This window comes from Mixophyes fleayi, chromosome 1 (genome assembly GCF_038048845.1).
Source record: "Mixophyes fleayi isolate aMixFle1 chromosome 1, aMixFle1.hap1, whole genome shotgun sequence".
Lineage (NCBI taxonomy): Eukaryota > Metazoa > Chordata > Amphibia > Anura > Limnodynastidae > Mixophyes > Mixophyes fleayi.
This window is the reverse complement of record NC_134402.1, coordinates 320,293,545-320,304,710: the sequence shown is the minus strand read 5'-3', so window position 1 is coordinate 320,304,710 and position 11,166 is coordinate 320,293,545. Positions and strand designations below refer to the sequence as shown.

General features: G+C 38.7%; 1 protein-coding gene across 6 annotated transcripts in view; it reads left to right on the top strand.

The window, feature by feature from the left end:
* Positions 1 to 830: 830 nt before the first annotated feature.
* Positions 831 to 11,166, top strand: part of MTMR3 (myotubularin related protein 3) — a 66,566-nt gene continuing 56,230 nt past the window's right edge. For 2 of the 6 annotated variants that reach the window (XM_075213327.1, XM_075213307.1), the window contains exon 1: positions 831 to 1,011. The gene's annotated coding sequence lies outside the window, so the exon portion shown is untranslated. Of the gene's footprint in view, positions 1,027 to 11,166 lie in introns of all 6 variants that reach the window. The other 4 variants (XM_075213337.1, XM_075213317.1, XM_075213348.1 and 1 more) reach the window with 3 other exon arrangements.

The window sequence follows — 11,166 nt, the reverse complement described above, 5'->3', positions numbered from 1 at the left end:
ACTTATTTTTTATTGAGAATTGTTTTCTTTATTTTCTTGCAAAAGTGTCATTGTTTGTTCTTCCAATAAGGCTATAAATGCAGAGTGCTTTAGGGAGAGGATCCATTCTGCCTCATGTATTGTCTGGTGGGTGTCAGCCCCAGGGCACCATCTGGCACTGTGGAGCATTGAAGGTAGTAAAGAGGGAGTCTGGTTGTAGTACAGATAATTTAGTCTGGCATTTGGCTCATACATAACTGTGGACCACCAAGTTTGTGAGCTTTGCACCCCTCATTTTGGACATGAATTCCTGAGAATTGAACATGCCAACACCCCAGAAAAGAAGAAAACTGAGAAGGAGCAGGGGAACTAGGGGTAGTGGGGTAGTGGAAGAAGAGTTTGGTTCCAAAATTAAATAATTGAACATGGGGCTATATAAGGATTTTGTCACAGACAGCAGCAATGCACAGTAAGCTCTGCAGGGCTGTGTCTGCTTGCCTGGCAAAGCACCATCCCCACACACTGTTGTGCACGCACAATTTAACGTGAATTCTAACATTAGGACAGATATAGTAAAAGAGTGTGAGGCACATGCTGTGGGGTCTGCGGTCCCTTTAAGCGGTTTGTTTGGGTCTGGCACCTTATCCCCACCCACAACAGAGAATAATGACGTTTAGGGCGAGAGGTAGAAGACACAACACGGTAAACCCCGCCCACAGCCGACACACCCACTGTAACCTTTAATGCGTTTGGCTGAAGCTGACACACGCTAAGCCGCCGCTAAGAGTGGGCGTGTTTTGCGCGTGAACGCCAACATAGCAGGGGGTGTGTCCGTGTGCGTGAACGTGCTCGTATTGGTGACGTCACACTACACCCCTCCTGCCAGGCCTTCTCTGCGTCCCCGCGCTTCCGCCATGTTGTTGTGGTTGTGAGGAGGAAGGAAGAGCCCAGAGCAAGAAGTGACAGCAACCGACAACGGGGAGGGGGGGGAGAGACAGCTGACACCGGGGACCTCATCCCACAGACCGCACGGTAACCAGAGTCACCGTATATGTCTTATTATTAGCACCTTCTCATACACCCTTTCCTTATTTATCATATGCATTTACTGTCAGTATATAGGTGTTTTCCTGAGCGATCAGCTGGTACCTGCAGTGTATATGTTTATCTATGTAGTAACAGATATACACGGTGTGTGTATTGTAAAATACATGAAACCAGGCTTTGTCACGATCATGGAATGGTGTTTTCATACATATATGAACTAACATTTAACTTGCTTCATATATTGTGAGCATTACTAGATACGCGATATAATGAAATCCCCTTCTTTAATGTATTTATCACGCAATGCATCTACATGGAATATTTTACTTGCATGTTATATAATAAAAATATAATTTGTCATGATTACTGAATTATTGCTGATGCCAGTAGTGTTTTCTTTGAGTATTTCACACCTTTTTAGTGTTGCCTGCGATTGCATTGTATTTGTTTAAGTGACTTTTTTTTTTTTTTTTGCACATTATTGGAATCTATAGGTTATTACCTGCACTTTGGAAAAGCCCTTTGGCTCTTTAGCAGTCATAGGGAATTAGTGGTTACACTAATATGCATTAATAGAAGACTGTTAATTGAACAAGTCCAGTTCACTTTTCTCTTTAACACTGTCAAACATGAAAGTATAAAATATAGGCTCTTGTTGAATAGTGCGTTTTCATCCACTTGTTTGTTTTGTTTATATAGTGCCATAAGTGTACATAGTATTAAAGCTTAAACAACTAGTACTGTGTAGCTAACCTATTTGGTGTTGGAAGTCTGTATCAGTACTTCTGCTGCAGCCTCCATAGCAGTTACAGGTTGAATTGGCTTCTGCTTTTACATTAGTTATGTTACATTTTATCCAGAGGATATATGCAAGATGACAAAATGTACAGTGCATATGTTTCAAACCAGACTTGTGCAATTACTCTACAAAAAACACCAGTAAGTTGTTTTTTTTGTTCTTTTTTTTTTTGTTTAATAATTGCTGCCGTGTTAGCCTGTTGTAGCATTATAACATTGATAAATGCAATTAATCACTAATGTTTACAATCATCAAAAGGCAGATAAAAGTCTAGATTTGTATTTTATCACTCATTAATTGAGAACCAGCAACAAATGAACAGTTGTCTGCAAGAGGAGCAGTTAAGAGATATTGTTGACTATTAACCATCAACACATGTCTACCATAAATGGGAATTGATGTTTTCTAACATTCAGTAATATTACTGACTAGTCCATCTATACCAGATATAGGTATTGGCTCAACAATTAATATTAGCAATTAGAAATGGATGAGTTCTAAAAAAAAGTCTTGCATCTCATGATATGCAGTACTATAAACATTACTGTTATTTCCCCAAGCTTGTATTCTGTCAAAATGTATTCAAGGAAAAAGGAGAAATAGGTCCCTTTAATTCCCAGCTATGCTAATTCATTAATCAGTCATGTGACTAAGAGGTGTGATGTAAAATCGGAATTCCAGCAGCGTGAACCACATACTCTCTGGCACATCTCCTTACTGTGTCATTCTCGGCAGAGAGGAACAATGAAATAAATACCTAATCTGTCAGGAATTTTCAGCCTGTCATTGAATAATTCTGTCCTGCTTTCAAAAGTGTTGGGTTTACCCATACCTGTGTGTAGCTACGGCATTGTGTATATTTCTTACAAAGATTAAATCAGTGGGTATTCACTATTTGAAGCTGAAATGTCCAATTTTATCCCTAAATTATTAGCTGCCTTTTTGGAAGAGAATATAATGGAAGAAAGCAGATATGGACACATCTTGCAAAGCTGCATCATACAGCAATACATTTCATAACTATGGAATTTGGTATGGTAATTGGCAGCCTGAATTCCAAGAGATTGTGCAACAGTAGTCTTTATTGATCCAAAACTTGTTTGAACCATAATGTTATGTGCAATAAGGCTTGGACACATCACAGGTAGAAATCCATCACACCTATTAATTTACTGCTGTCTTTGAATTTCTGGAGCACTTCTCATACACAAAGGGGAATATTTAATACCATGGTGCAAAGAGCAATGGTGTGCAGCACCTCTGAACAACCAACCAGAGATTAGCTTCAGCAGTCTACTATGGTCAGACTGATAAACACTAATACCTGATTGCATTATATGGCTTACAGCACATACATTCTACTTCTGCTTTCTTATGACTGAAGCCTAAAGTCTTCAGATTTTTGTTTATTTTTCCTTGTCTCTATTAATACAAGAGGAGTTATTCTCTTGTCTCTTGGGTACATATTTTCAACCCTGTACTTCGAAATCTAGCTCCAGATGAGGATGAAAACATCACTGTGAACTTTAAAGTGTCTGTCATGCAATTTTGCAAAATCTAACAGTAGTACAGTCTTAGTGATAGCCCAATTTGAATGTACAGCTCTTAACACACATACCCTCCTTAAGAAAACTTTATGAAACTTTCTTTTCTTCACTCTATTATTTCTTCCTGTTTAAAATGCCTTGAAAGTTATTTAAATTAGCTGTTGGGTAATGCTCCTGTGACACTACTCTCGTGATCTGTCATTCACTTGAATACTAGTAGACTTCCTGCAGGTTCCTACAGATTCTCAGGAGCACCTTTAGCATGTTCCTGCCTGTACATGGGATGTTCACTGTCTAATACCCATCACAGCAAACCAGCCCAGAAGATAGCTATCTTTATGCAAAAAGGTGAACTTAGAATAAACTATACAGCTTTAACATTCAGTAAATGTAACCTTTTGTTTTCTGTTTACCAAAAACAAGAACATATTAGTCACCCATCACAATTGAGACAAACAACAATGTGTTGGTCCATACCCAGATATTCGCATACATGGTCTTTCAATTATAAATCCCATTATCGTCAACATACTAAACATTGACCCTTTTGTTGCCAGTCTGTCTGTAATATATTGTTAATTCTCTCACAAAAAGGTAATATTTCCTAATTTGATCTTTTTGAAAATCTAGTTTAGACTTAAAGATGATTATTCAGTGTAGTGATATAGATATATATGAGAGCTATGCACAGAAGAGTTGACAGGATCTTTCTTATGCCGATTAACCATTGATGCTAAGTTTGCATAAAAATATAAAATTATAAGCCCTATGCTATTCACGGCTCACATGGAGCTTTGCCTGTTCATTTCAATAGCCCATTTATTTCAGTGGGGTTTCAAATGTGTAAGAACCCCATTGAAATGAATGGGAGAAGTTCAGTTTGTACATAAATACATTTGTCAGATTTTTTTATAATGTGGCCTCCTCTAATAGCTCCAGCACTAGACAGCCTTGACTGGTTCCCACTTAAACAGGTAGACAATGAGCATAGCATGAAAGCCTGGGTTGGTTACTGAAAGTTCACAGAATGTGATCCTGCAGTCCTAGTAGAACCTTCCCAGAGACTACCTGTACTTCTGGGCTGTGGGTTCTGGGATGATTTGAATATTGTGATTCCCATGAGTGGCAACCTTGCTTCCTCAGTAGCCAGATTATAATAAGATGACCACCATGCCAATTATACAGACATAGTATAAAAAAAATCCAACAGGAAATGTTGCACCACCTTTTAATCCAATGGAAAATCTTGCAGTGTTTCTATATGTTTTGTACAACTCCATTGAAATGAATGGCCCATTGACATACATCCAAATACAGCTCACTACTCATGTTAATCCCTAGAGGATATTTACGCGAAAAGCTCATATAATGTGCAATGGATTTTTTTTAAGTGGTGTAAAAAAAAAACCTGTGCCAAAAAGCATATAGTTATGGGGACATAGGATATAATTGACTTTATTTCTACATGTGTTTGCATACATTGCACTTGCACTAAAAAAGAAAGTCACACAGCATTTGAACAATGTGTAACTGGCCTTACCCTGTTTGCAATAAATAATGACCTGGGTATGGTTATTCGCTCATATTTAGGCCACACCTGCCACATGATGGTTTTATTAAGTTTGTGAAGCTGCTGGTGGTAGGCCCATTCCTATACTTTTTACAACTTTTTTTTTTTTTTTTTTTTAAATACTTTTATTAATAACATCAAGTGCATAGAGAAACATTACAATAATTCAAGGGAGGTTCTGCAATAACATTATGTAAGCAAATTTAGGATACATAACACTCAATATTTTTGTAATATGAAGTCAGTTATATGCTGGTTCAGGGTTGTAGAGGGGGTATGGGGAAAATTAAACAAGAGTGTGGAGAACAGAAGTTCACGCAATAAAAATGCAGGAGTGGTCTAGTCGGGAGTCCAGCCATGAATAGATTAGAATCTGAGAAAAGGTTCAGTATGATAGGAAGCCCATGGGGACCAAGTTTTGTAGAAATTCATGGAGGAGCCCGTCAGAATGCTGGTAATACGTTTGATTTGGTAGGTGTGCCATACCCGACCGCAGACCATTTGAGCAGTATTTTTTTTTTTTTTTTAGGAAGCAGCTATTTGACAGGTTGCTGCATTAATATGACTGAAAAGTTTCTGAGCATGGGAAGGGAGGTTTGGAATAGGTAAGGGCAAAAGCACGTGTTTTAGGTTCGGAATGGTAGAGGGACCTCGAGAATTGTTGAGGCTAGAGAAAGGACAGCATCCCAGAATGGGCGTAGTTTGGTACAGTCTAACTATTTACAGCCTTTTTTAAATTGATCAAAATCAATATAAATAGATGAAAAAGGCGATTAATTGTCTCAACTCTCTAAACCATAAAGCAGTGATTTTTTTTTTTTTTGGTTTGTTTTTGATTCCCTCAATTTACAATAGGTAAATTAACTTGCCATGTATAAAAATGTCATTCATTTCAATGTGCCCATTCATTTGAATTGTGTTGAAATACAATTTTTAAAATGAAAAGGAAAGCTCTGTCTAGTTCTCCATTAGTAGTTAAACAAACAAGTTAATTGAGCAATAGTCTGTCATTTGGAAATCCTTCTGGAATTGTCAGGTGAATTCCAAACATTCCTATATTTTCTTCTTTACTTTAATGTCCCCAGAGTGCTATGGAATGCTTCACCCATATGTTTCAATGCAGTTATTAGCGCATCTATAAAAAGCAACATTGAAAATAATGGAGACCCTTTTGTTTCATTGCTTGTACATGCATAAAAGGTTGTTTTTGTTTTCATTTGTGTGTGTTTTTAAGTTCTCTGTTTGTTTTGAACAGAGTTTGCAATGTCTGAATCTGTAAGTTCAATTTTGGTGATTGGTCCCTTGATATCTACTACACCATATAAAGTGATCTGCATAATTATATGTTGTACTTTTTATATATCACCTTATAGTTCAGAAATCACATTTTGTGAGAGAATTATGATGTCCAATTTTCAGCAGGGGATTTAATTCCGAACAATCTGGCCGTCACACAGAGAATTAGGAGCCAGCTTGACCATTTATGAAGTCTGAATTGGTAAAAATGTTGAAATGTACATATTAAAATTCTCCCAAAAGGTTAGCACCAGCATTAACCTTTTATATTACTTTTTGAACAATTTATGTCCATTAATTTAAACGTGTACAGGTGCACTTTGTCATTGTCTCTACCATGGAGTATACTTTGTAAATTATATCCCCTGTCCTGGAATGAAGAGATCCCATTAAGATCATCATAAGTGATTGTTTGGTAAGTGCATAATAGAATGACACCAGCATAGTTTCAGTGACTTCAGCCAATGATTAGAGTGGATCCATCACCTGTACACTGGAGGAAGAACATTTTATGAGCTGACTTGGTCTATGAAATCATTAGAAACTAGTGACATCACTTAGGCTTCATGTTGCAGGGATGTTACTAATGCCTAGTAAATGGATTGGTTGCATTCCTAGGAGCTCACAGAATGGCTTACTGCAATTTGCTTCTAATGAGGAACACTAATGTGCATTCTCCACTAACAATGGGTTTTTAGAAATCCCTGCATTCTGAGTGAATCATTTCTAGAAGACTGCAGCTAACAGAAATACCAAAACAAAGTGTCAGAGGCACATTGTAAAGTGTAATGGAGGAGATGCATTCTGAAAACACTCTCTGGTTTTGAACTTGCCACTATAATTTCTTCGACTTTGCAATTTAGTGTTTTTGTTTACATGAAAGAAGAGCTCTTGGTGCTCTGAACATTTAGTAATCTTGGTCCTCGGGATCTGGGACATCATTTCCAGTGATGAAACATAATGGACAGAACAGAGACGCACCCTCAATAAATAAGTGAAAAGTGAGCATAGAGAAGTGCATAGCATGATGAATCAATGACGTGGCGGGCTGTAGGATAAAATTGTATTGTTTGGGGTATTTAAGGAGAAGTAATTTGCAAGAAAATAAGGCTGTATTACATTGACCAGTCAGCTAAGTACATGTCTGATATTAGATAAACTGTTGCTCTTACATTTTGACCATAATTTTAATCTGAGTTCTACTGAGCAAAAGAAATATGATGGTGGCAAGTGGATTAAAAAGGTTCAAATGCCTACATGTGATTAAAAGAAACTTATTTACTTATCCAAATTTCTTCAGAGTCATGATTGTTTTTAGCCATGTAATTTTTTTTTCTCCTGGAAAAGGCTGAAAACCAGCACATGTGGTTATTTCCAAGTAATAATCTTATGGTGGGAAATCTTACAGTTGCAAGTGTCCTCTCATCCTTGTCCTTGAAACTGTCTAGGTTATTTGCAGCCAGACCCAGCTACTGGGTGCTTTGAGCAATATTTACAACATCCTAGCCTGATGCTGTCTGAATGGTCAGATAATACGTGATGTTTGCTTATGTGGGCATCTGTGTGTCTGAATGAACAATACATATTCGAGTGCATCTAGAGTAAAAAAAAAAAATTTCATAATTGTGATGGCTAGACAACTGGGTCAGAGCATCTCCATAATGGCAGGTCTTGTTTGGTGTTCCCACCCAGCATGTAGTGGTTAGTAGCTACCAAAATGGTCTGAGGAAGTACAACCAGTGAACTGGTAACTGTCATAGGCGTCCAAGGCTCATTTATGCACGTGGGGAGCGAAGGCTAGCCAGTCTGTTCCAATCCCACAGAAGAGCTAGTGTAGCACAAATTGCCGAAAAAGTTAATGCTGGCTATGATGGAAAGGTGTCTGAACACACAGTGCATCGCAGCTTGCTGCGTAGCCGCAGACCGTTCAAAGTGCCCATGCTGACCCCTGTTCCCCGCTGAAAGTGCCTAGAATGGGCACGTGCGCACCAGACCTGGACCATGGAGCAGTGGAAGATGATGACCTGGCCTGATAAATCATGTTTTCTTTTATATTCTGTGGATGGCTGGATGCGTGTGCATTGTTAACTTGGGGGAAGAGATGGCACCAGTATGTGCTATGGGAAGAAGGCGAGCTGCCAGAGGCAGGGTGACGTTCTTAGCAGTGTTCTGCTGAGGAAACTTGGGTCCTGTCATAAATGTGAATGTTACTTTGACACGTACCACATACCTAAATTCTGTTGCAGACCACATAAACCCTTTCATGGAAACTGTGTTGCCTGATGGCAGTGGCCTCTGAGCAGGCTAATGCGCCCAGCCACACAGAACTTAAACCATTCCTGAACAATTTTTGCAAAGAGTTCCAAGGTGTTTATTTGGCCTCTAAATTCCCCAGACCTCAATCCAATTGAACATCTGTGGGATGTACTGAAAAAACAAGTCCAAGCCATGGAGGACCACCAACCTTGCAACTATCATAATTTAAAGGATCTGCTGCTAACATCTTGGTGCCAGATACCACAGGACACCTTCAGAGGTGGTTGTGGCTGATGTGTATATACAGATATCGCAGCAATGGTATAATGTATATATTGTATATGATTGCCAACACTATTTTTACAGGCAGCCTATAGATCATTGATGCTGTTCCTAAACTATTAGCTATAGTATTCCATCCTTTTGTGATATGAACGTTTTCTGGCTATAGTATTTTTAGCATTGCAGGAGTGGCTCTGTGGAGAAGGAAGAATGGTTATATAGATACAGAAGTTTCCAGTGAAACATGTAAACAGAACTGTCGCAACAATTATGACATATAACTGGCTTTGCTGCGCTTTATTCTGTATGCTTTAATCAGTGATAAGTGGCAAGCGATTTAAATATATATTCTAAATTATTGCATTTTTTTCCACAACAGATTTTGTATCTATTTAAAGACACTGTAGTTGTGTACACAAAGCCATTGCATTGGTAATATTAAATTTTTATTTATTTTTGTAACATTTATTGCATCCTACATATTGATGGGATTACACAGGGCCGTAACCAAGTTTTTATAAGCTTGACAGGAAATTACTAGCCTGCTATGCTTTTGCTTTTTGAGCCTTTTGTCATGTATCATTACATTTGTACTATTTTATTATTATTATTATTATTATTATTATTATTATTAATATTTATTTATAAGGCGCTACAAGGCATCCGCAGCGCCGTACAGAGACAAACAAAATCACAATACAATGGGAGACAGCACAGTACAGTAAACACAGCAACTCAGTACGCTCAATGCACAGCTAGAGAGGGCGGGGAAGGGGGAGGGAGGATCCGAAAACGACGGGGCCCAAGAAGGGGGGCGCGGAAGACAGGGAGACCCCCAGGGGGGAGGAGGGAGCGAAAGTGGATGTGGGGTGGAGGACCTTTGAGGAGGAGGGCTAAGTAGCTGGAGAGCAGAGTTAGAAGTGGTGGAAACAGGAGGAGAGATGGCCCTGCTCAGAGGAGCGTACAATCTAAGGGGAGGGGTGGACAGACAGAGAGACGCAGGGGAGAGAGGGAGAGTAGGGGGACAGAGGCAGAAGATAAGGTAGGAAGTTAAGTGGGAGACAGAAAGGCTTTAAGAAAAAGGTGGGTTTTTAGGGCCCGTTTGAAGCTGGACAGATTAGGGGAAGTTCTGATGGAGGGAGGGAGCTTGTACTATTGGCTAAGAACTTTGGGGTGTGTGGTTTGTAATAAATATTTGAATGAAGGATGACACACAACATTTAAAAACAAACAAACAAACTAAAAAAAGCAGCTGTACATGTTAGATGCAGTGACCAAACTCTCATGGTGCACCCATTCTGAAGTGACTATGGAGCTCAGTGTCCACAGCAGTTGATGGTGATGGTGACATCTGTTGCTCTGGGGTCCTTCCCTAAATCAGTGATTGCAGCTCTGTGAACACATCTTATACAGTGTAACACACAAACATGTGAGTACGACCAGAGATGTTGCAGAGTTTTGCTTTGATTGTAACCTATGTCCAGTATGCAAACTGATTTTCACAAAAGACTAGATTTGTTTTGTACATTGCAGTAATTGTGAATGATGTGCATTCATGTGTTCTATCTTATCTACCTATTAAAATAAAGTCTGCTGTATCTCGCACCCCAGAATTGCTTGCATCTTCTAAACCATTTAACACGTCTGCATAGCAAAGTGGTTATTACAGTCTGAGTGCCAAGTTTTGTGGCTTCACTGGTTTGTTTTGCTGATGCCAGCCATAGGTTTTGTTTGGTGGGATTAGACAGCAAATTGTTCTCATGTCCACTCTATTCCTGTTTGTGCACATTGTCTGTGTGAATGACCACATCAGCACTTCGGCATACAGTGTTTTGTTCCACTTCTATGTACTTCTTTACCCTGCTCCTCCACTTCTGCAGCTATTTAAAGCCATAACATTGCATTGCTAAAGAGAAGCATTTAAGTATTTCTTCCCATTTTATGCCACTTTGCTTTCATAGAGTAGTGTCATGAAATCACTACCTTTTTAATCTTTAGCCATTTTAGAACAGAAACTGTAAGCATTTCATATTTTATGTATATTCTAGAAATGAATATAAATACATGCACACTATACTAAAAGAAAATGCCTTAAGTTTGTGGCAAGATGCCAAATCTTTTAACAAATTTATAAATAAAGTAAAAAAAATAGCGAATAATTATATCTCTGCATTGTAAAGGTATTTTTGGATTGTTGTCCCTTCCCTATTTAAATCTTAAAATACTCATCAGTGCTGTCATATACATGTTGTGACACTGGGACTGTACTGGGCACAGTTACATGTCATATGATGTAATAGTGCTATACTGAGTAGATTATACACGAGCTTTGTGCTATAGAGGTACACATGTGCTATCTGTGTTGTGACAGCTGAACCGTGTGGATAGAC